Genomic DNA, 26,059 nt, shown 5'->3' on the forward strand with positions numbered 1-26,059 from the left:
ATACGGCAGGACTTTTCACTGCATAAAATGCCAGTTTTGCTGACTCTCTTCCCACAGATATGTCTATCAGTCTGATCAACTTCTCTGCTCTACAACACCCCCTACAGATCTTATACCATTTCAACATGACAGGTTCCTTTAATCACCTGCAGATGACATAAGTAGCCATGTTCTGTGTGGCTTACGGAGGGGCTTGATTGCTTGTCAGCTTCAAACAGGTTTCATTTCTTCTGATTCGTTGTAGCCGAGTTCTAAACTGTATTAAGAAATTCATTTCTCTGTTTATTTCTATTAGATGTCGGGGAAGCTTGGAACAAATGTGGAAAGTGTTCTTCAAGAAGTTGTCAGGAGTAGTGTTGAGCATTCCGATACTGAAATATCGGGTATCGGCCGATATTCGCGGTATCGGAATTCCGATACTTAATTCCGATACTATTGCAATATCGTATACCGGAATCGGAAGTTCCCATAATGCAATGAGACATTTTCATTTTATTCAGCCAATGAGGATCCTAAGAAGTGTGGGCACATCCTGTTAGGCATGTAGGCATCTTAACTAATGGCATGGCTGTGATTGGCTGCTGAAATGATGTCATGATGCACTATAAAAGCCACCGCCGCCATTTTGAGCTCACTCTGCTGTGAATTCAGTTAGGGATAGGACGCTGTTGTTCTGAGGGACAGTTTTAGCTACCTATTTGCTCTATACTGCTTTACCCAAGCTACTTTCTAAATCACTGTGCCTTGCAGTGCTAGTGCACAGTTCCCTGTGCTGTTCACCGCTATCTGCAAGGTCTGTGTGTGTGAGTGCAGCTCACCCTGTAGTGTGTGCTTCAGCCAAGTCTGGTTGTAGTGCACTCAGTGTGTGTCACTGCCTCATACATTGTCCTTTTTTGCCAATTCATAATTTTTCCTGATATCTCCTATTAGTGTGGTGGTTCCATCTGTATTCAGCTAAATTGGTTCCAAACACACTATATAGGAGTAGATAGAGAAATTTTTTTCCGTCTTGCAGCACTAGTGCACAGTGCTCTGCATCTGTACTGTTCACGGCTGTCTGCAAGGTCTGGTGTGTGAGTGCAGCTCACCCTGTAGTGTGTGCTTCAACCCCGTCTGGTTGTAGTGCACTCAGTGTGTGTCACTGCCTCATACATTGTCCTTTATTGCCAATTCATAATTTTTCCTGATATCTCCTATTAGTGTGGTGGTTCCATCTGTATTCAGCTAAATTGGTTCCAAACACACTATATAGGAGTAGATAGAGAATTTTTTTTCCGTCTTGCAGCACTAGTGCACAGTGCTCTGCATCTGTACTGTTCACCGCTGTCTGCAAGGTCTGGTGTGTGAGTGCAGCTCACCCTGTAGTGTGTGCTTCAACCCCGTCTGGTTGTAGTGCACTCAGTGTGTGTCACTGCCTCATACATTGTCCTTTATTGCCAATTCATAATTTTTCCTGATATCTCCTATTAGTGTGGTGGTTCCATCCATATTCAGCTAAATTGATTCCAAACACACTATATAGGAGTAGATAGAGGAGCCTTTCTGCAGCATTGGGCCCTGCAGCCCCAGCCAGATTAGTATTAGCCTATTTTTTGCAGCCTCATCTATTGCATTGTAGGTTACCTTCCTACATTGTAATAGCTACAAAAAGTTTGTGATACTATCGTTATTACATCTTTAGGCACATCCAGTGTCTTTTTGTGACAAAAAAAACCTAAATAAAGTTCACCAAACACTCCACTTTACAGTTGTGTAGGCCACATTAGCTCATATTAAAGTCTAGTCCACACTTTATAAAATTAGTGTTTCTTATACCTGTTAGCAGCTGTTCAGGAATAAGCACACTAAGCCCTTAGTACTTTTCTGCCTATCTTTATCAGTCTACCAAGATGAAGAAGGCAGGGAGTAAGGCATGTGGTCGTGGTCGTGGGCGTGGGCGTGGAGTTTCTGCAGGGAGAGGACGTGAGGATTCTGTGCCTGCAGGGAGAGGACGTGGGGATTCTGTGCCTGCTGCGGGCACCAGTGACTCAGCATCCCCCAGTTTTACCAGGGAACAGTCCTTTATGCGCAGCTTTGTAGGAGCTAGCCGTACCCCACTGCTGCGCGAGGACCAAATTGAAGCCGTTGTCGGATGGATGGCAGCTAACGCATCGACTTCAATTAGTTCCAGATCCTCTCAGGTCCTGAGCACTGAAGAGCACCCATCTGTCTCTTCACCACCTGCCAAATTGCCCAGGCAGTCAGAGAGCCCTGGACAGGAGCCATCTCTACTTCTGTTCTCTGAATCTCTTGGCTTGGAAAGAGGGGGCCAGCCAAGCAGAATTCGAGAATTTGAAGAAGAGGTAGTATGCAGTGATGCGCAACCGTTTTGTCTCTCTGAATCTGAAGAGGCGGGTGGGCCAGTGCCTATGGTCAGCAGCACACCTCAGTACGCATCTGATGATGAGACTCAGGTGCCACTTTCTGGTGCGTACTGTGCTGTCGAGACTACCCAGGAGAAGCAGTTGTTTGAAGAGGGTGGTGTAGATGATGAGGTCCTTGACCCATCATGGCGTGAGGGACAGGAAGGTGGTGGGAGCAGCTCTGAGGAAGAGATTCCCCGAACGGCCCAAAAAGGAGGGAGAGGGAGGGGGCAGACTTGGTTGCCTGTAGCCTCCACTTCGGCACCCATTAGGAGCATGGCTCTTCCAAAATCCAAAGCGGGCGCTCCCAAGACTTGCAGTGCCTGGTCCTTTTTTGACACAGTTGCAGATGACATTTGCTTTGTCAAATGCAAGCTGTGTAATCAGAAGGTGAAAAGAGGGAAAAGTGTCAGCAACCTCAATACCACAAATATGTGGAAACATGTGCGGACCAAGCACGTGGTGGAGTTACACAAACACACTGAAGACCTAGGCCAACCTACAGCGCCACCTACCACCTCTTCAGCTCGTGTTGTAGCCTCTTCCTCCAGCTCACACACAGCTGGTTCGGCTTCCTCACAGGATCGCCATGGAAGAATCTCTGGCACTGTTGTACAGAGACACAGTGTAATTCCACCCACAGCACCACTTTCCCAGTCATCCTCACACTCCCAGGCCAGTCTACAGCCATCGTTAGCACAGGCATGGGAGAAAAGGCGCCCATACTCGGCAAACCACCCCCGAGCACAGGCTCTGAATGCTGGCATTGCTAAACTACTGGCCCTTGAAATGCTATCATTCAGGCTGGTGGAGACTGACACATTCCGTAACTTTATGGCATTGGCAGTCCCACAATACAACGTGCCCAGCCGCTTTTATTTCAGCAGGCAAGCCGTCCCTGCCCTGCAACATCATGTGGAGGGAAAAATTAAACATGCGCTACAAAACGCCGTCAGTAGCAAGGTCCACCTGACCACTGATGCGTGGACCAGTAAGCATGGACAGGGACGATACCTTTCCCTCACTGCCCATTGGGTAAATGTTGTGGAGCCGGGTACAGATCTTGAGAGTGGCGCTGTACGTGTTCTGCCAACTCCAAGGATTGCAGGAATCCAGTCTGTACACATTGACTCCTCCTCATACTCCAGTTCCTCTGAATCAGCGCTGCAGGAGCCGTCACGGTCTACCTCCACATCGACCCGTGAACGGTTACCTGTTATGATGACCGATATGAGCACAGCCGTGGCCAAACGTCAACAGGCCGTATTAAAATTAATTTCTTTGGGGAATCGAAGCCACACAGCGCAGGAGCTCTGGAATGCCATCAAGCAGCAGAGTGACGTGTGGTTTGTGCCAGCGAATCTCCAGCCAGGCATGGTAGTGTGTGACAATGGCCGAAATCTGGTGGCAGCTCTGGGCCTAGGCAACCTCACTCACATCCCATGTCTGGCACATGTGCTCAACTTGGTCGTGCAGAGTTTTTTGAGGGACTATCCGGATCTTGATGCACTGCTTCACAAGGTCCGCATAGAGTGCGCTCACTTGCGGCGTTCCAGCAATGCAAGATCACGCATTGCAGCTCTGCAGCGCCGATTATGTCTTCCGGAACATCGCATCATATGTGACCTACCCACCAGGTGGAATTCAACGTTACATATGTTGGAGAGGTTGTGTGAGCAGCAGGCAGCAGTAATGGAGTACCAGCTGCAGCAGGCGCAAACAAGTCGCAGTGCGCGCCGTTCACACTTCACCACCACTGAGTGGGCCTCTATGAAGGACATTTGCCACGTTTTGCGTGCCTTCGATTATTCCACGCGGATGGCGAGTGCAGATGATGCACTAGTCAGCATGACTATCCCCCTTATCTGCCTGCTTGAAAAAACACTGCAAGCACTAAGGGACGAGGTTTTGGAAGAGGTGGAGGATGAGGAGTCACAAATGCCATCTGCTTCTCTACAGTCTGCGCAATGTGGTTCCTCACAAAGGCCTAGGCAGGGGACACTTTGTGAGGAGGATGAGGAGGAGTCAATGGATGAGGAAGACATCTGTCCAGAGGAGGGAGGTACACAATGCTCTAGTAGTCAGTATCTAGAGCGAGGGTGGGGTGATGCAGAGCAGGCAGAGATCACGCCTCAAGCAGGGGACAGCGTTTCTTGGCCAGTTGGCAGTCTGCAGCACATGGTTGATTTCATGCTGCAGTGCCTCAGAAACGACCGCCGCATCGCCCACATTCTCAACACGGCTGATTATTGGGTGTCCACCCTCCTAGATCCTCGCTACCGGGACAACTTACAAAGCCTCATAACACCATTGAACCGGGAGCGTAAAATGCGGGAGTACCAAGACGCACTGGTGCATTCCATCATGTTCTCCATTCCAACCGAGAGCAGTGCTGCTAGTGCTTTACAAAGCAGCTCAGTGCGTCGAGGCAGTGGAGGAAGCTCTGCACAAAGAGGGAGCAGAAGCAGCGCCTCAGCACAAGGCAAGACCAGTATGGCCGAAATGTGGCAAAGTTTTGTGTCCCCGCCGCCACAAATGTCTACACCATCACAGACAGCTCCAGTCAGCAGGAGGCAACGTTTCCGTCAGATGGTGACAGACTACATGTCTTGCCCTCTTAGTGTACTCCCAGACGGCTCTTCTCCCTTCAAGTTTTGGGTCTGTAAGCTGGATACATGGCCAGAGCTTAGTCAGTATGCACTGGAGGTGCTAGCTTGCCCTGCTGCTAGTGTATTATCGGAACGCGTCTTTAGTGCCGCAGGTGGTGTACTAACAGACCGTCGCATGCGACTATCCTCCGATAACGTTGACCGGCTTACTTTTCTCAAAATGAACAAGGCCTGGATCTCTCATGAATTTGCCAGTCCTCTTCCAGAATAAATAATTGGTTGGCAACAGTATCCAGGTCTCCTGTTCTGTTCATGTTTCTACCACCTGAACTGTAATCCCTGAGCTCCAACACCGCCAGTTGGCGCTCGGAAGTGCCGTCTGCACAGTCAACACTTGCTGCCGTGTTATTGGGGTTCAGTAACGTCAGCTGTTCTCCTGCTGTGCGGACGGCAATTTCTCCTGATTTGTCCACATCCACTGTACTACACATTTTAAAGTTGCTCCAATTACTCCTCTGGCTCCTCTGTTTTCATTCTTATCCCTGGGCTCCAGCACCGCCAGTTGGCGCTCGGAAGTGCTGTCTGCACAGTCAACACTTGCTACCATGTTATTGGGGTTCAGTAACGTCAGCTGTTCCCCTGCTGTGCGGACGGCAATTTCTCCTGCTCTGTCCACATTCTCACTACTACAGATTTTAAAGTTGCTCCAATTACACCTCTGGCTCCTCTGTTTTCAGTATTATCCCTGAGCTCCAACACCGCCAGTTGGCGCACGGAAGTGCCGTCTGCACAGTCAACACTTGCTGCCGTGTTATTGGGGTTCAGTAACGTCAGCTGTTCTCCTGCTGTGCGGACGGCAATTTCTCCTGCTTTGTCCAAATCCACTGTACTACACATTTTAAAGTTGCTCGAATTACACCTCTGGCTCCTCTGTTTTCATTCTTATCCCTGGGCTCCAGCACCGCCAGTTGGCGCTCGGAAGTGCCGTCTGCACAGTCAACACTTGCTGCCGTGTTATTGGGGTTCAGTAACGTCAGCTGTTCCCCTGCTGTGCGGACGGCAATTTCTCCTGCTCTGTCCACATTCTCACTACTACAGATTTTAAAGTTGCTCCAATTACACCTCTGGCTCCTCTGTTTTCATTCTTATCCCTGGGCTCCAGCACCGCCAGTTGGCGCTCGGAAGTGCTGTCTGCACAGTCAACACTTGCTACCATGTTATTGGGGTTCAGTAACGTCAGCTGTTCCCCTGCTGTGCGGACGGCAATTTCTCCTGCTCTGTCCACATTCTCACTACTACAGATTTTAAAGTTGCTCCAATTACACCTCTGGCTCCTCTGTTTTCAGTATTATCCCTGAGCTCCAACACCGCCAGTTGGCGCACGGAAGTGCCGTCTGCACAGTCAACACTTGCTGCCGTGTTATTGGGGTTCAGTAACGTCAGCTGTTCTCCTGCTGTGCGGACGGCAATTTCTCCTGCTTTGTCCACATCCACTGTACTACACATTTTAAAGTTGCTCGAATTACACCTCTGGCTCCTCTGTTTTCATTCTTATCCCTGGGCTCCAGCACCGCCAGTTGGCGCTCGGAAGTGCCGTCTGCACAGTCAACACTTGCTACCATGTTATTGGGGTTCAGTAACGTCAGCTGTTCCCCTGCTGTGTTCACGGCAATTTCTCCTGCTCTGTCCATATTCACTGTGCTACTTATTTAAAACTTGCTCCAATTACACCTCTGGCTCCTCCGTTTTTAGTATTTACCCTGGGCTCCAACACCGCCAGTTGGCGCTCGGAAGTGCTGTCTGCACAGTCAACACTTGCTGCCGTGTTATTGGGGTTCAGTAACGTCAGCTGTTCCCCTGCTGTGCGGACGGCAATTTCTCCTGCTCTGTCCACATTCTCACTACTACAGATTTTAAAGTTGCTCGAATTACACCTCTGGCTCCTCTGTTTTCATTCTTATCCCTGGGCTCCAGCACCGCCAGTTGGCGCTCGGAAGTGCTGTCTGCACAGTCAACACTTGCTACCATGTTATTGGGGTTCAGTAACGTCAGCTGTTCCCCTGCTGTGCGGACGGCAATTTCTCCTGCTCTGTCCACATTCTCACTACTACAGATTTTAAAGTTGCTCCAATTACACCTCTGGCTCCTCTGTTTTCATTCTTATCCCTGGGCTCCAGCACCGCCAGTTGGCGCTCGGAAGTGCCGTCTGCACAGTCAACACTTGCTGCGGTGTTATTGGGGTTCGGTAACGTCAGCTGTTCCCCTGCTGTGTTCACGGCAATTTCTCCTGCTCTGTCCATATTCACTGTGCTACTTATTTAAAACTTGCTCCAATTACACCTCTGGCTCCTCCGTTTTTAGTATTTACCCTGGGCTCCAATACCGCTAGTTGCTGCTCAGAAGTGCCGTCTGCACAGTCAACGCTTGCTCCAGTGTTATTGGGATTCAGTAACGTCAGCTGATCCCCAGCTGTGTGTCCGGCAAATTCTCCTGCTTTGTCCACATCCACTGTAGTACGGATTTAAAACCTCCTCCAAATACACCTCTGGCTCTTCTGTTTTTAGTATTTACCCTGGGCTCCAGCACCGCCAGCTGGTTCTCGGCAGTTCCATTGGCTCTTGTACCTTCTGCTACCCATCCGGGTTCCAGTACCGTCAGCTGGTTCTCGGCAGTGTCTTTGGCACGGGTACTCCCTCCTGCCCAGCCTGGTTCCAGCACGCCAGCTGTTTCCGGGTAGTGTCAACGTCACTTTGCCTCCAATGCGTTGTCCTGTCGTGTTGCGGTCGGGTTAGCCGACTCTATGGTGCCTGCAGTTTAGGTGACTCCTATGTGGGCTGCGGGATCTGGCAATGAAGGCTGGTTCCATAGTGCCAATAGGACAAGCACCCTCTGTAGGACTGTGGGTTTTGGTAACTGCGGCCGGCTCGCGGCCTTGAACTTTTTTTTTACATGGGTACCTTCTGCTACCCATCCGGGTTCCAGTACCGTCAGCTGGTTCTCGGCAGTGCCTTTGGATTAGGTGCCTCCTTCTCGGTATCCAAGTTCCACCAACGTCTGCTGGTCCTTGGTAGTGCTTTCTGGCACAGGTACCTCCTGCTTAGTAACCGAGTTCCAGTAACATCAGCTGGTCCTCGGTAGTTCCATTGGCTCTTGTACCTTCTGCTACCCATCCGGGTTCCAGTACCGTCAGCTGGTCCTCGGTAGTTCCATTTGCTCTTGTATCTTCTGCTACCCATCCGGGTTCCAGTACCGTCAGCTGGTTCTCGGCAGTGCCTTTGGATTAGGTGCCTCCTTCTCGGTATCCAAGTTCCACCAACGTCTGCTGGTCCTTGGTAGTGCTTTCTGGCACAGGTACCTCCTGCTTAGTAACCGAGTTCCAGTAACATCAGCTGGTCCTCGGTAGTTCCATTGGCTCTTGTACCTTCTGCTACCCATCCGGGTTCCAGTACCGTCAGCTGGTCCTCGGTAGTTCCATTTGCTCTTGTATCTTCTGCTACCCATCCGGGTTCCAGTACCGTCAGCTGGTTCTCGGCAGTGTCTTTGGCACGGGTACTCCCTCCTGCCCAGCCTGGTTCCAGCACGCCAGCTGTTTCCGGGTAGTGTCAACGTCACTTTGCCTCCAATGCGTTGTCCTGTCGTGTTGCGGTCGGGTTAGCCGACTCTATGGTGCCTGCAGTTTAGGTGACTCCTATGTGGGCTGCGGGATCTGGCAATGAAGGCTGGTTCCATAGTGCCAATAGGACAAGCACCCTCTGTAGGACTGTGGGTTTTGGTAACTGCGGCCGGCTCGCGGCCTTGAACTTTTTTTTTACATGGGTACCTTCTGCTACCCATCCGGGTTCCAGTACCGTCAGCTGGTTCTCGGCAGTGCCTTTGGATTAGGTGCCTCCTTCTCGGTATCCAAGTTCCACCAACGTCTGCTGGTCCTTGGTAGTGCTTTCTGGCACAGGTACCTCCTGCTTAGTAACCGAGTTCCAGTAACATCAGCTGGTCCTCGGTAGTTCCATTGGCTCTTGTACCTTCTGCTACCCATCCGGGTTCCAGTACCGTCAGCTGGTCCTCGGTAGTTCCATTTGCTCTTGTATCTTCTGCTACCCATCCGGGTTCCAGTACCGTCAGCTGGTCCTCGGTAGTTCCATTTGCTCTTGTATCTTCTGCTACCCATCCGGGTTCCAGTACCGTCAGCTGGTTCTCGGCAGTGCCTTTGGATTAGGTGCCTCCTTCTCGGTATCCAAGTTCCACCAACGTCTGCTGGTCCTTGGTAGTGCTTTCTGGCACAGGTACCTCCTGCTTAGTAACCGAGTTCCAGTAACATCAGCTGGTCCTCGGTAGTTCCATTGGCTCTTGTACCTTCTGCTACCCATCCGGGTTCCAGTACCGTCAGCTGGTCCTCGGTAGTTCCATTTGCTCTTGTATCTTCTGCTACCCATCCGGGTTCCAGTACCGTCAGCTGGTTCTCGGCAGTGCCTTTGGATTAGGTGCCTCCTTCTCGGTATCCAAGTTCCACCAACGTCTGCTGGTCCTTGGTAGTGCTTTCTGGCACAGGTACCTCCTGCTTAGTAACCGAGTTCCAGTAACATCAGCTGGTCCTCGGTAGTTCCATTGGCTCTTGTACCTTCTGCTATCCATCCGGGTTCCAGTACCGTCAGCTGGTCCTCGGTAGTTCCTCAGCTTTCTTGTACCTTCTGCTACATTTCCAAGTTCAAGCTTTTTGAAATGGTTCTTGGTAATCACTCTGGATCTCCCTGACGAGGACCCTGAAGACGAGGACCCTGAAGACCAACCCTAAGAAGACGAGGACCCCGAAGACAATGACCCTGAAGACAAGGACCCTGAAGACCACCCCGAAGAAGACGAGGACCCTGAAGACCACCCCGAAGAAGACGAGGACCCTGAAGACCACCCCGAAGAAGACGAGGACCCCGAAGACGAGGACCCAGAAGACCAACCCGAAGAAGACGAGGACCCCGAAGACGAGGACCCCCGAAGACGACGACCCTGAAGACCACCCCGAAGAAGACCAAGAAGATGACCCTGAAGAAGTTGACCAAGAAGACAAAGAAGAGAAGACAAGCACCAAGATACAGAAAAACAAGAGACAGAAAACCAAGAAGCAGAAATACAAGAAGCTGCAGAACAAAAAGCGGAAGAACATTAAGCATAAGACTAAAAATCAGAGCAAAAGATAATATCTAAATTATAAGCAGAAGATGACTAAGCAGTGTATGGGGGTGAGTCCGTTCCTCCTCGTGGTGCCCCTGGAAAAGACCTGCTGCTGCAGGCCAAACTGAACGCGGACAAATCCTGTTGTAAATCTTTTGTGACGGGCAGAACGAAAGGTGTAATGTCCAACCTTTTATAGATAACAACTACAGGAATGCCTGTCACAAATAAGAATATGATGAAGAAGAAGAATATGAAGAAGATGAAGAAGTAGAATATGAAGAATGTAAAAAAAAGAATAATACGAAGAAGGTGAAGAAGAAGAAGGTGAAGAAGAAGTGGATGAAAAAGATGCTGAGGATGATGAAGGAGAAAGTGTGGGAGAAGTAAAAAAGAAGGTGAAGAGCATGGAAGTAGTGAAACATAAATATCTGACAAAATATAAAAATACTTAACATAGTTAATATTTCCGTAACTCAGAACATAATAAAAAAATATTAATTCCTGCTATTCCATTTGACTGGGCTAAACCTCTATGCCTTTATTGTCTCCCCCACCTCCCCCAATACATTCTACATTATTCTTAGTTGTTTTCCTTCATGTAGAAATAACCTACAAGGAAAGAAAGGGTTTATTTTAATTCCGATATTTATGTCCCATTGACTTGCATTGGTTTCCGGTATCGGAATCGGCGATATCCGATACTTTTTCGGTATCGGTCCGATCCAATCCGATCCGATATTTCCCGATATCGGAAGGTATCGCTCAACACTAGTCAGGAGTAGTGTTGAGCGATACCTTCCGATATCGGGAAATATCGGATCGGATTGGATCGGACCGATACCGAAAAAGTATCGGATATCGCCGATTCCGATACCGGAAACCAATGCAAGTCAATGGGACATAAATATCGGAATTAAAATAAACCCTTTCTTTCCTTGTAGGTTATTTCTACATGAAGGAAAACAACTAAGAATAATGTAGAATGTATTGGGGGAGGTGGGGGAGACAATAAAGGCATAGAGGTTTAGCCCAGTCAAATGGAATAGCAGGAATTAATATTTTTTTATTATGTTCTGAGTTACGGAAATATTAACTATGTTAAGTATTTTTATATTTTGTCAGATATTTATGTTTCACTACTTCCATGCTCTTCACCTTCTTTTTTACTTCTCCCACACTTTCTCCTTCATCATCCTCAGCATCTTTTTCATCCACTTCTTCTTCACCTTCTTCTTCTTCACCTTCTTCGTATTATTCTTTTTTTTACATTCTTCATATTCTACTTCTTCATCTTCTTCATATTCTTCTTCTTCATCATATTCTTATTTGTGACAGGCATTCCTGTAGTTGTTATCTATAAAAGGTTGGACATTACACCTTTCGTTCTGCCCGTCACAAAAGATTTACAACAGGATTTGTCCGCGTTCAGTTTGGCCTGCAGCAGCAGGTCTTTTCCAGGGGCACCACGAGGAGGAACGGACTCACCCCCATACACTGCTTAGTCATCTTCTGCTTATAATTTAGATATTATCTTTTGCTCTGATTTTTAGTCTTATGCTTAATGTTCTTCCGCTTTTTGTTCTGCAGCTTCTTGTATTTCTGCTTCTTGGTTTTCTGTCTCTTGTTTTTCTGTATCTTGGTGCTTGTCTTCTCTTCTTTGTCTTCTTGGTCAACTTCTTCAGGGTCATCTTCTTGGTCTTCTTCGGGGTGGTCTTCAGGGTCGTCGTCTTCGGGGGTCCTCGTCTTCGGGGTCCTCGTCTTCTTCGGGTTGGTCTTCTGGGTCCTCGTCTTCGGGGTCCTCGTCTTCTTCGGGGTGGTCTTCAGGGTCCTCGTCTTCTTCGGGGTGGTCTTCAGGGTCCTCGTCTTCTTCGGGGTGGTCTTCAGGGTCCTCGTCTTCAGGGTCATTGTCTTCGGGGTCCTCGTCTTCTTAGGGTTGGTCTTCAGGGTCCTCGTCTTCAGGGTCCTCGTCAGGGAGATCCAGAGTGATTACCAAGAACCATTTCAAAAAGCTTGAACTTGGAAATGTAGCAGAAGGTACAAGAAAGCTGAGGAACTACCGAGGACCAGCTGACGGTACTGGAACCCGGATGGATAGCAGAAGGTACAAGAGCCAATGGAACTACCGAGGACCAGCTGATGTTACTGGAACTCGGTTACTAAGCAGGAGGTACCTGTGCCAGAAAGCACTACCAAGGACCAGCAGACGTTGGTGGAACTTGGATACCGAGAAGGAGGCACCTAATCCAAAGGCACTGCCGAGAACCAGCTGACGGTACTGGAACCCGGATGGGTAGCAGAAGATACAAGAGCAAATGGAACTACCGAGGACCAGCTGACGGTACTGGAACCCGGATGGGTAGCAGAAGGTACAAGAGCCAATGGAACTACCGAGGACCAGCTGATGTTACTGGAACTCGGTTACTAAGCAGGAGGTACCTGTGCCAGAAAGCACTACCAAGGACCAGCAGACGTTGGTGGAACTTGGATACCGAGAAGGAGGCACCTAATCCAAAGGCACTGCCGAGAACCAGCTGACGGTACTGGAACCCGGATGGGTAGCAGAAGATACAAGAGCAAATGGAACTACCGAGGACCAGCTGACGGTACTGGAACCCGGATGGGTAGCAGAAGATACAAGAGCAAATGGAACTACCGAGGACCAGCTGACGGTACTGGAACCCGGATGGGTAGCAGAAGGTACAAGAGCCAATGGAACTACCGAGGACCAGCTGATGTTACTGGAACTCGGTTACTAAGCAGGAGGTACCTGTGCCAGAAAGCACTACCAAGGACCAGCAGACGTTGGTGGAACTTGGATACCGAGAAGGAGGCACCTAATCCAAAGGCACTGCCGAGAACCAGCTGACGGTACTGGAACCCGGATGGGTAGCAGAAGGTACCCATGTAAAAAAAAAGTTCAAGGCCGCGAGCCGGCCGCAGTTACCAAAACCCACAGTCCTACAGAGGGTGCTTGTCCTATTGGCACTATGGAACCAGCCTTCATTGCCAGATCCCGCAGCCCACATAGGAGTCACCTAAACTGCAGGCACCATAGAGTCGGCTAACCCGACCGCAACACGACAGGACAACGCATTGGAGGCAAAGTGACGTTGACACTACCCGGAAACAGCTGGCGTGCTGGAACCAGGCTGGGCAGGAGGGAGTACCCGTGCCAAAGACACTGCCGAGAACCAGCTGACGGTACTGGAACCCGGATGGGTAGCAGAAGATACAAGAGCAAATGGAACTACCGAGGACCAGCTGACGGTACTGGAACCCGGATGGGTAGCAGAAGGTACAAGAGCCAATGGAACTACCGAGGACCAGCTGATGTTACTGGAACTCGGTTACTAAGCAGGAGGTACCTGTGCCAGAAAGCACTACCAAGGACCAGCAGACGTTGGTGGAACTTGGATACCGAGAAGGAGGCACCTAATCCAAAGGCACTGCCGAGAACCAGCTGACGGTACTGGAACCCGGATGGGTAGCAGAAGATACAAGAGCAAATGGAACTACCGAGGACCAGCTGACGGTACTGGAACCCGGATGGGTAGCAGAAGGTACAAGAGCCAATGGAACTACCGAGGACCAGCTGATGTTACTGGAACTCGGTTACTAAGCAGGAGGTACCTGTGCCAGAAAGCACTACCAAGGACCAGCAGACGTTGGTGGAACTTGGATACCGAGAAGGAGGCACCTAATCCAAAGGCACTGCCGAGAACCAGCTGACGGTACTGGAACCCGGATGGGTAGCAGAAGGTACCCATGTAAAAAAAAAGTTCAAGGCCGCGAGCCGGCCGCAGTTACCAAAACCCACAGTCCTACAGAGGGTGCTTGTCCTATTGGCACTATGGAACCAGCCTTCATTGCCAGATCCCGCAGCCCACATAGGAGTCACCTAAACTGCAGGCACCATAGAGTCGGCTAACCCGACCGCAACACGACAGGACAACGCATTGGAGGCAAAGTGACGTTGACACTACCCGGAAACAGCTGGCGTGCTGGAACCAGGCTGGGCAGGAGGGAGTACCCGTGCCAAAGACACTGCCGAGAACCAGCTGACGGTACTGGAACCCGGATGGGTAGCAGAAGGTACAAGAGCCAATGGAACTGCCGAGAACCAGCTGGCGGTGCTGGAGCCCAGGGTAAATACTAAAAACAGAAGAGCCAGAGGTGTATTTGGAGGAGGTTTTAAATCCGTACTACAGTGGATGTGGACAAAGCAGGAGAATTTGCCGGACACACAGCTGGGGATCAGCTGACGTTACTGAATCCCAATAACACTGGAGCAAGCGTTGACTGTGCAGACGGCACTTCTGAGCAGCAACTAGCGGTATTGGAGCCCAGGGTAAATACTAAAAACGGAGGAGCCAGAGGTGTAATTGGAGCAAGTTTTAAATAAGTAGCACAGTGAATATGGACAGAGCAGGAGAAATTGCCGTGAACACAGCAGGGGAACAGCTGACGTTACCGAACCCCAATAACACCGCAGCAAGTGTTGACTGTGCAGACGGCACTTCCGAGCGCCAACTGGCGGTGCTGGAGCCCAGGGATAAGAATGAAAACAGAGGAGCCAGAGGTGTAATTGGAGCAACTTTAAAATCTGTAGTAGTGAGAATGTGGACAGAGCAGGAGAAATTGCCGTCCGCACAGCAGGGGAACAGCTGACGTTACTGAACCCCAATAACATGGTAGCAAGTGTTGACTGTGCAGACAGCACTTCCGAGCGCCAACTGGCGGTGCTGGAGCCCAGGGATAAGAATGAAAACAGAGGAGCCAGAGGTGTAATTCGAGCAACTTTAAAATCTGTAGTAGTGAGAATGTGGACAGAGCAGGAGAAATTGCCGTCCGCACAGCAGGGGAACAGCTGACGTTACTGAACCCCAATAACACGGCAGCAAGTGTTGACTGTGCAGACAGCACTTCCGAGCGCCAACTGGCGGTGTTGGAGCCCAGGGTAAATACTAAAAACGGAGGAGCCAGAGGTGTAATTGGAGCAAGTTTTAAATAAGTAGCACAGTGAATATGGACAGAGCAGGAGAAATTGCCGTGAACACAGCAGGGGAACAGCTGACGTTACTGAACCCCAATAACATGGTAGCAAGTGTTGACTGTGCAGACGGCACTTCCGAGCGCCAACTGGCGGTGCTGGAGCCCAGGGATAAGAATGAAAACAGAGGAGCCAGAGGTGTAATTCGAGCAACTTTAAAATGTGTAGTACAGTGGATGTGGACAAAGCAGGAGAAATTGCCGTCCGCACAGCAGGAGAACAGCTGACGTTACTGAACCCCAATAACACGGCAGCAAGTGTTGACTGTGCAGACGGCACTTCCGTGCGCCAACTGGCGGTGTTGGAGCTCAGGGATAATACTGAAAACAGAGGAGCCAGAGGTGTAATTGGAGCAACTTTAAAATCTGTAGTAGTGAGAATGTGGACAGAGCAGGAGAAATTGCCGTCCGCACAGCAGGGGAACAGCTGACGTTACTGAACCCCAATAACATGGTAGCAAGTGTTGACTGTGCAGACAGCACTTCCGAGCGCCAACTGGCGGTGCTGGAGCCCAGGGATAAGAATGAAAACAGAGGAGCCAGAGGTGTAATTGGAGCAACTTTAAAATCTGTAGTAGTGAGAATGTGGACAGAGCAGGAGAAATTGCCGTCCGCACAGCAGGGGAACAGCTGACGTTACTGAACCCCAATAACACGGCAGCAAGTGTTGACTGTGCAGACGGCACTTCCGAGCGCCAACTGGCGGTGCTGGAGCCCAGGGATAAGAATGAAAACAGAGGAGCCAGAGGTGTAATTCGAGCAACTTTAAAATGTGTAGTACAGTGGATTTGGACAAAGCAGGAGAAATTGCCGTCCGCACAGCAGGAGAACAGCTGACGTTACTGAACCCCAATAACACGGCAGCAAGTGTTGACTGTGCAGACGGCACTTCCGAGCGCCAACTGGCGGTGTTGGAGCCCAGGGTAAATACTAAAAACGGAGGAGCCAGAGGTGTAATTGGAGCAAGTTTTAAATAAGTAGCACAGTGAATATGGACAGAGCAGGAGAAATTGCCGTGAACACAGCAGGGGAACAGCTGACGTTACTGAACCCCAATAACATGGTAGCAAGTGTTGACTGTGCAGACGGCACTTCCGAGCGCCAACTGGCGGTGCTGGAGCCCAGGGATAAGAATGAAAACAGAGGAGCCAGAGGTGTAATTCGAGCAACTTTAAAATGTGTAGTACAGTGGATGTGGACAAAGCAGGAGAAATTGCCGTCCGCACAGCAGGAGAACAGCTGACGTTACTGAACCCCAATAACACGGCAGCAAGTGTTGACTGTGCAGACGGCACTTCCGTGCGCCAACTGGCGGTGTTGGAGCTCAGGGATAATACTGAAAACAGAGGAGCCAGAGGTGTAATTGGAGCAACTTTAAAATCTGTAGTAGTGAGAATGTGGACAGAGCAGGAGAAATTGCCGTCCGCACAGCAGGGGAACAGCTGACGTTACTGAACCCCAATAACATGGTAGCAAGTGTTGACTGTGCAGACAGCACTTCCGAGCGCCAACTGGCGGTGCTGGAGCCCAGGGATAAGAATGAAAACAGAGGAGCCAGAGGTGTAATTGGAGCAACTTTAAAATCTGTAGTAGTGAGAATGTGGACAGAGCAGGAGAAATTGCCGTCCGCACAGCAGGGGAACAGCTGACGTTACTGAACCCCAATAACACGGCAGCAAGTGTTGACTGTGCAGACGGCACTTCCGAGCGCCAACTGGCGGTGCTGGAGCCCAGGGATAAGAATGAAAACAGAGGAGCCAGAGGTGTAATTCGAGCAACTTTAAAATGTGTAGCACAGTGGATTTGGACAAAGCAGGAGAAATTGCCGTCCGCACAGCAGGAGAACAGCTGACGTTACTGAACCCCAATAACACGGCAGCAAGTGTTGACTGTGCAGACGGCACTTCCGTGCGCCAACTGGCGGTGTTGGAGCTCAGGGATAATACTGAAAACAGAGGAGCCAGAGGTGTAATTGGAGCAACTTTAAAATCTGTAGTAGTGAGAATGTGGACAGAGCAGGAGAAATTGCCGTCCGCACAGCAGGGGAACAGCTGACGTTACTGAACCCCAATAACATGGTAGCAAGTGTTGACTGTGCAGACAGCACTTCCGAGCGCCAACTGGCGGTGCTGGAGCCCAGGGATAAGAATGAAAACAGAGGAGCCAGAGGAGTAATTGGAGCAACTTTAAAATGTGTAGTACAGTGGATGTGGACAAATCAGGAGAAATTGCCGTCCGCACAGCAGGAGAACAGCTGACGTTACTGAACCCCAATAACACGGCAGCAAGTGTTGACTGTGCAGACGGCACTTCCGAGCGCCAACTGGCGGTGTTGGAGCTCAGGGATTACAGTTCAGGTGGTAGAAACATGAACAGAACAGGAGACCTGGATACTGTTGCCAACCAATTATTTATTCTGGAAGAGGACTGGCAAATTCATGAGAGATCCAGGCCTTGTTCATTTTGAGAAAAGTAAGCCGGTCAACGTTATCGGAGGATAGTCGCATGCGACGGTCTGTTAGTACACCACCTGCGGCACTAAAGACGCGTTCCGATAATACACTAGCAGCAGGGCAAGCTAGCACCTCCAGTGCATACTGACTAAGCTCTGGCCATGTATCCAGCTTACAGACCCAAAACTTGAAGGGAGAAGAGCCGTCTGGGAGTACACTAAGAGGGCAAGACATGTAGTCTGTCACCATCTGACGGAAACGTTGCCTCCTGCTGACTGGAGCTGTCTGTGATGGTGTAGACATTTGTGGCGGCGGGGACACAAAACTTTGCCACATTTCGGCCATACTGGTCTTGCCTTGTGCTGAGGCGCTGCTTCTGCTCCCTCTTTGTGCAGAGCTTCCTCCACTGCCTCGACGCACTGAGCTGCTTTGTAAAGCACTAGCAGCACTGCTCTCGGTTGGAATGGAGAACATGATGGAATGCACCAGTGCGTCTTGGTACTCCCGCATTTTACGCTCCCGGTTCAATGGTGTTATGAGGCTTTGTAAGTTGTCCCGGTAGCGAGGATCTAGGAGGGTGGACACCCAATAATCAGCCGTGTTGAGAATGTGGGCGATGCGGCGGTCGTTTCTGAGGCACTGCAGCATGAAATCAACCATGTGCTGCAGACTGCCAACTGGCCAAGAAACGCTGTCCCCTGCTTGAGGCGTGATCTCTGCCTGCTCTGCATCACCCCACCCTCGCTCTAGATACTGACTACTAGAGCATTGTGTACCTCCCTCCTCTGGACAGATGTCTTCCTCATCCATTGACTCCTCCTCATCCTCCTCACAAAGTGTCCCCTGCCTAGGCCTTTGTGAGGAACCACATTGCGCAGACTGTAGAGAAGCAGATGGCATTTGTGACTCCTCATCCTCCACCTCTTCCAAAACCTCGTCCCTTAGTGCTTGCAGTGTTTTTTCAAGCAGGCAGATAAGGGGGATAGTCATGCTGACTAGTGCATCATCTGCACTCGCCATCCGCGTGGAATAATCGAAGGCACGCAAAACGTGGCAAATGTCCTTCATAGAGGCCCACTCAGTGGTGGTGAAGTGTGAACGGCGCGCACTGCGACTTGTTTGCGCCTGCTGCAGCTGGTACTCCATTACTGCTGCCTGCTGCTCACACAACCTCTCCAACATATGTAACGTTGAATTCCACCTGGTGGGTAGGTCACATATGATGCGATGTTCCGGAAGACATAATCGGCGCTGCAGAGCTGCAATGCGTGATCTTGCATTGCTGGAACGCCGCAAGTGAGCGCACTCTATGCGGACCTTGTGAAGCAGTGCATCAAGATCCGGATAGTCCCTCAAAAAACTCTGCACGACCAAGTTGAGCACATGTGCCAGACATGGGATGTGAGTGAGGTTGCCTAGGCCCAGAGCTGCCACCAGATTTCGGCCATTGTCACACACTACCATGCCTGGCTGGAGATTCGCTGGCACAAACCACACGTCACTCTGCTGCTTGATGGCATTCCAGAGCTCCTGCGCTGTGTGGCTTCGATTCCCCAAAGAAATTAATTTTAATACGGCCTGTTGACGTTTGGCCACGGCTGTGCTCATATCGGTCATCATAACAGGTAACCGTTCACGGGTCGATGTGGAGGTAGACCGTGACGGCTCCTGCAGCGCTGATTCAGAGGAACTGGAGTATGAGGAGGAGTCAATGTGTACAGACTGGATTCCTGCAATCCTTGGAGTTGGCAGAACACGTACAGCGCCACTCTCAAGATCTGTACCCGGCTCCACAACATTTACCCAATGGGCAGTGAGGGAAAGGTATCGTCCCTGTCCATGCTTACTGGTTCACGCATCAGTGGTCAGGTGGACCTTGCTACTGACGGCGTTTTGTAGCGCATGTTTAATTTTTCCCTCCACATGATGTTGCAGGGCAGGGACGGCTTGCCTGCTGAAATAAAAGCGGCTGGGCACGTTGTATTGTGGGACTGCCAATGCCATAAAGTTACGGAATGTGTCAGTCTCCACCAGCCTGAATGATAGCATTTCAAGGGCCAGTAGTTTAGCAATGCCAGCATTCAGAGCCTGTGCTCGGGGGTGGTTTGCCGAGTATGGGCGCCTTTTCTCCCATGCCTGTGCTAACGATGGCTGTAGACTGGCCTGGGAGTGTGAGGATGACTGGGAAAGTGGTGCTGTGGGTGGAATTACACTGTGTCTCTGTACAACAGTGCCAGAGATTCTTCCATGGCGATCCTGTGAGGAAGCCGAACCAGCTGTGTGTGAGCTGGAGGAAGAGGCTACAACACGAGCTGAAGAGGTGGTAGGTGGCGCTGTAGGTTGGCCTAGGTCTTCAGTGTGTTTGTGTAACTCCACCACGTGCTTGGTCCGCACATGTTTCCACATATTTGTGGTATTGAGGTTGCTGACACTTTTCCCTCTTTTCACCTTCTGATTACACAGCTTGCATTTGACAAAGCAAATGTCATCTGCAACTGTGTCAAAAAAGGACCAGGCACTGCAAGTCTTGGGAGCGCCCGCTTTGGATTTTGGAAGAGCCATGCTCCTAATGGGTGCCGAAGTGGAGGCTACAGGCAACCAAGTCTGCCCCCTCCCTCTCCCTCCTTTTTGGGCCGTTCGGGGAATCTCTTCCTCAGAGCTGCTCCCACCACCTTCCTGTCCCTCACGCCATGATGGGTCAAGGACCTCATCATCTACACCACCCTCTTCAAACAACTGCTTCTCCTGGGTAGTCTCGACAGCACAGTACGCACCAGAAAGTGGCACCTGAGTCTCATCATCAGATGCGTACTGAGGTGTGCTGCTGACCATAGGCACTGGCCCACCCGCCTCTTCAGATTCAGAGAGACAAAACGGTTGCGCATCACTGCATACTACCTCTTCTTCAAATTCTCGAATTCTGCTTGGCTGGCCCCCTCTTTCCAAGCCAAGAGATTCAGAGAACAGAAGTAGAGATGGCTCCTGTCCAGGGCTCTCTGACTGCCTGGGCAATTTGGCAGGTGGTGAAGAGACAGATGGGTGCTCTTCAGTGCTCAGGACCTGAGAGGATCTGGAACTAATTGAAGTCGATGCGTTAGCTGCCATCCATCCGACAACGGCTTCAATTTGGTCCTCGCGCAGCAGTGGGGTACGGCTAGCTCCTACAAAGCTGCGCATAAAGGACTGTTCCCTGGTAAAACTGGGGGATGCTGAGTCACTGGTGCCCGCAGCAGGCACAGAATCCCCACGTCCTCTCCCTGCAGGCACAGAATCCTCACGTCCTCTCCCTGCAGAAACTCCACGCCCACGCCCACGACCACGACCACATGCCTTACTCCCTGCCTTCTTCATCTTGGTAGACTGATAAAGATAGGCAGAAAAGTACTAAGGGCTTAGTGTGCTTATTCCTGAACAGCTGCTAACAGGTATAAGAAACACTAATTTTATAAAGTGTGGACTAGACTTTAATATGAGCTAATGTGGCCTACACAACTGTAAAGTGGAGTGTTTGGTGAACTTTATTTAGGTTTTTTTTGTCACAAAAAGACACTGGATGTGCCTAAAGATGTAATAACGATAGTATCACAAACTTTTTGTAGCTATTACAATGTAGGAAGGTAACCTACAATGCAATAGATGAGGCTGCAAAAAATAGGCTAATACTAATCTGGCTGGGGCTGCAGGGCCCAATGCTGCAGAAAGGCTCCTCTATCTACTCCTATATAGTGTGTTTGGAATCAATTTAGCTGAATATGGATGGAACCACCACAATAATAGGAGATATCAGGAAAAATTATGAATTGGCAATAAAGGACAATGTATGAGGCAGTGACACACACTGAGTGCACTACAACCAGACGGGGTTGAAGCACACACTACAGGGTGAGCTGCACTCACACACCAGACCTTGCAGACAGCGGTGAACAGTACAGATGCAGAGCACTGTGCACTAGTGCTGCAAGACGGAAAAAAAATTCTCTATCTACTCCTATATAGTGTGTTTGGAACCAATTTAGCTGAATACAGATGGAACCACCACACTAATAGGAGATATCAGGAAAAATTATGAATTGGCAATAAAGGACAATGTATGAGGCAGTGACACACACTGAGTGCACTACAACCAGACGGGGTTGAAGCACACACTACAGGGTGAGCTGCACTCACACACCAGACCTTGCAGACAGCGGTGAACAGTACAGATGCAGAGCACTGTGCACTAGTGCTGCAAGACGGAAAAAAATTTCTCTATCTACTCCTATATAGTGTGTTTGGAACCAATTTAGCTGAATACAGATGGAACCACCACACTAATAGGAGATATCAGGAAAAATTATGAATTGGCAAAAAAGGACAATGTATGAGGCAGTGACACACACTGAGTGCACTACAACCAGACTTGGCTGAAGCACACACTACAGGGTGAGCTGCACTCACACACACAGACCTTGCAGATAGCGGTGAACAGCACAGGGAACTGTGCACTAGCACTGCAAGGCACAGTGATTTAGAAAGTAGCTTGGGTAAAGCAGTATAGAGCAAATAGGTAGCTAAAACTGTCCCTCAGAACAACAGCGTCCTATCCCTAACTGAATTCACAGCAGAGTGAGCTCAAAATGGCGGCGGTGGCTTTTATAGTGCATCATGACATCATTTCAGCAGCCAATCACAGCCATGCCATTAGTTAAGATGCCTACATGCCTAACAGGATGTGCCCACACTTCTTAGGATCCTCATTGGCTGAATAAAATGAAAATGTCTCATTGCATTATGGGAACTTCCGATTCCGGTATACGATATTGCAATAGTATCGGAATTAAGTATCGGAATTCCGATACCGCGAATATCGGCCGATACCCGATATTTCAGTATCGGAATGCTCAACACTAGTCAGGAGGCTTCCACCGTGAGTACGGACTAATGCGGCTCTATCCATCTTCTCTTTATTAAAGGGAACCTGTCACCTTGGAAAATGCTATGTACCTGCAGGTATAGGGTTAATCTGCAGATAAATATTGTTACAATGCTGCCCGGCCGCCTTATTGATAGTGTAGGTACCGGGAGAAAATTAACTTCTTTCCTCCCTGCAGCCGCCGGCCTTCACTCATCGTTGTGCACGGAGCGGCTACAGTCTTGGATCACAGCACCTCTCGCTATATCAGGGGTGACGGCTGTAAACCCGGCCCGGATTTTGATTGACAGCTTGCTCTGCACAGATGCGCTGCAGAACCACTTAGAATCTGAGTGAAGGAGTAGTATGTTCACAGATAGAGAATATGGCTCATCCACGTGCAGATCTGCTCCACGTCCGATTACATATTTGTGGGAGAAACCCTAGTGGCAGCCTCATATTTCTGACATGGATCCTCTAGCACTATTTGTGAAACTGCGGCTCCCAGCATAACTTGATGAGAGACCGTCAGTCTGCTGGGATCTGTAGTTTCACTACAGCAGGAGTGTCACAAGCTGCGGACCTCTGCTCACTCCAGCACTGGTCGGCATTTTCAGCACGTGAACGTACGCTATGCTTTCTGGAGACACAAGGGTGTAGATAATTTTATCAAACCCTTGACTGTAAGTTTGAACCCTAAGTGGATTATATTGTTCCCACAGTTTCAGTTTTGGACCATTTAAGGGGAATTTAAAGGGTTCTGGCCACTGATTTTCCTTAAAGGGGATCAGTATCCCTCTATGTCTTTGTATATACTTGATAAAGACCTATAACAGGTCGAAACGTTATGTGATGGCGGAATAAACTTTATCTTTTGGAATTCATCACTCTGGACTGAACGCGGTTTACTTACCTTTATCCCCTTTAACAGGATGTCTTATTTTTGTGTTTTAGTCCCAAGATTGAAAAGGGCAGCCCTCTTAAAGCCCTGCTGTTTGACTCAACGTTTGATCACTACAGAGGCGTCGTAGCAGCATCGCCCTGTGTGGAGGTGACGTGTGTAAAGGCAATAAATCGTGTCTGCCCACTCTGGCAAGTGCTATGAAGTCAATGAGGTTGGCATACTGACCCCAGAGGAAGTGGCAGCCGAAAAACGAAGTTTTTTTTAATAATTTTATTAGCCTTTCCCTCTGTCTTCACCAATCAGCCCTCTGTATTGATGATCAGATCAAAGATGTAGACAGGGATTGTCTCACGCTGCATCTCCTTCCTGATTGTATCACTGAGAAGACAGAAGCTGCCCCATCCCATTCTCCAAGAAATGCAGAACCCAATGCATCTGCTGTCCGTCATCCGCTTATTGTCAGAGGACATCATTAGGGACTGCATTTTCTCATTGCTTAAGAAATTGTTGGGGGATCCTGCTAATTGCTGAATAATAAAACTGCAGCACCGCTCCATTTAAAGCAGTGTTTCCCAAACTCCAGTCCTCATGGCCCCCAACAGGTCAGGTTTTCAGGATTTCCTCAGTGTTACACATGTGATGAAAGTATCATCAAGGAATCCGGAATTCTCTCACCTGTGCAATACTATGGAAATCCTGAAGACATGACCTGTGGGGGGCCGTGAGGACTGGAGTTTGGGAAACACTGATTTTAAAGGGACTGTCAGCACAGAATGACTGTTGAAACCAAGTACAAGCGCTCCGTGGATCACGGCGTGGGCCAATCCTTTATATACACCTTCCCACCTGCTTGTTTTACCTCTGTCTCCTTCCTTCTCTGGTTCTATGAAGCCAGAGCTGTCAATCAAAGAAGAGGAGGGTGTGGATAGAGGGAAAACAAGCAGCCGGGAAGATAGATAGATAGATAACATTGCAATGCAATATATTGGTAAAAGCTAAGCACATATACTAAATGAGAACAGATACTACACTTGATGTTAGCCAAAAGGCCGAGAAGCGATAACCTGAATTGGTTTTGGCCTATGACTGCACCCTGGCTTCAAGAATGCACCCATTGTAGGGATAGGGACAAAGACTCCCCTTAGGAGGACATGTTGTTCATCAATAGACATCTTAAAACCCACAACTTTACTGCTTGTTGCAGCTGCAGCCCACGCATGCATTTTTAATCTGCATGAGTCTGCCTATTTTCAAACATTCTCCCCTCCCCCCCAATGTCCCATGTACCTGCAGACAAGGGGATGGGGAGAGGATAACTAATTAGTGAACAAACAAGCGGCGGTCCACCTTCTTCCTAGTCTGCAGGCTCCCTGCAGACTGTAGCTGACTGCCGAAGCACAGCCAGATAAAGGCTAGGAGCCCATTATGACATGTGCAATGATGTTCCATTCTTCCATTCTAGCATTATTCCATTGTTCCATTGTCCCATTCTCTTGCATTATTCCATTGTTCCATTCACTCATTACATCTATTGCAAGCAATCTATCTGCCTGGGTGAAAACCAATAGGATGCTCTGATTGACAGACATAGGTAGCACTTCAAAACAACATCTCAGACCAAACTTTTTTTTATCTTTTTTTCATCCATAGATAGAAAATTAAAGAAGTCAGTGCTCTTTCAGAGGGAGCCAGCATTTCACTAAAGAAATCGCAACGGCCCCACATTTTTTTTAAATGCGTGGTACTCAGCAACACCCACCTGATGGGACAGTTGAATTAAAAGAGTAGCAGCTGATAACAAGGCCACTGATTAGGTATATGGCGTATGTGCAAAGGTGTAGCAAAGGACAAATGCATTATTGCAGCTTATCTCAGAAAGGAAGGGATAGAAAGATAGATAGATTGGATGGATGGATGGATGGATGGATGGAGGGGCATATACACCTACCCAGGATGGATGGATGAATGGAAAAGCATATACATCTACCCAGGATGGATGGCTGGAGGGGCATTTACACCTACCCAGGATGCATGGATGGACGCATGGGGCTGAAGGGGGGTCAGGCTGGACACATGGGGACATGGATGGACGCATGGGGCTGAAGGGGGGGCAGGCTGGACATGTGGGGACATGGATGGACGCATGGAGCTGAAGGGGGGGCAGGCTGGACATGTGGGGACATGGATGGATGCATGGGACTGAAGGGGGGGCAGGCTGGACATGTGGGGACCTGGATGGATGCATGGGGCTGAAGGGGGGGCAGGCTGGACACGTGGGTACCTGGATGGATGCATGGGGCTGAAGGGGGGGCAGGCTGGACACGTGGCGACCTGGATGGACGCATGAGGCTGAAGGGGGGGCAGGCTGGACACGTGGGGACCTGGATGGACGCATGGGGCTGAAGCGGGGCAGGCTGGACACGTGGCAACCTGGATGGACGCATGAGGCTGAAGGGGGGGCAGACTGGACACGTGGGACCTGGATGGACGCATGGGGCTGAAGGGGGGGCAGACTGGACACGTGGGACCTGGATGGACGCATGGGGCTGAAGGGGGGGCAGGCTGGACACGTGGGGACCTGGATG

The 26,059-nt window shown here is 49.8% G+C and overlaps 1 pseudogene; it reads right to left on the reverse strand.

Moving 5' to 3' along the window:
• Positions 1-24,421: 24,421 nt before the first annotated feature.
• On the reverse strand, positions 24,422-24,535 carry LOC141242295 (U2 spliceosomal RNA; annotated as a pseudogene).
• Between the last annotated feature and the right edge of the window lie 1,524 nt (positions 24,536-26,059).

Source organism: Phyllobates terribilis, unplaced genomic scaffold, assembly GCF_046119375.1.
Source record: "Phyllobates terribilis strain yellow unplaced genomic scaffold, ASM4611937v1 Scaffold_1033__1_contigs__length_460475, whole genome shotgun sequence".
Lineage (NCBI taxonomy): Eukaryota > Metazoa > Chordata > Amphibia > Anura > Dendrobatidae > Phyllobates > Phyllobates terribilis.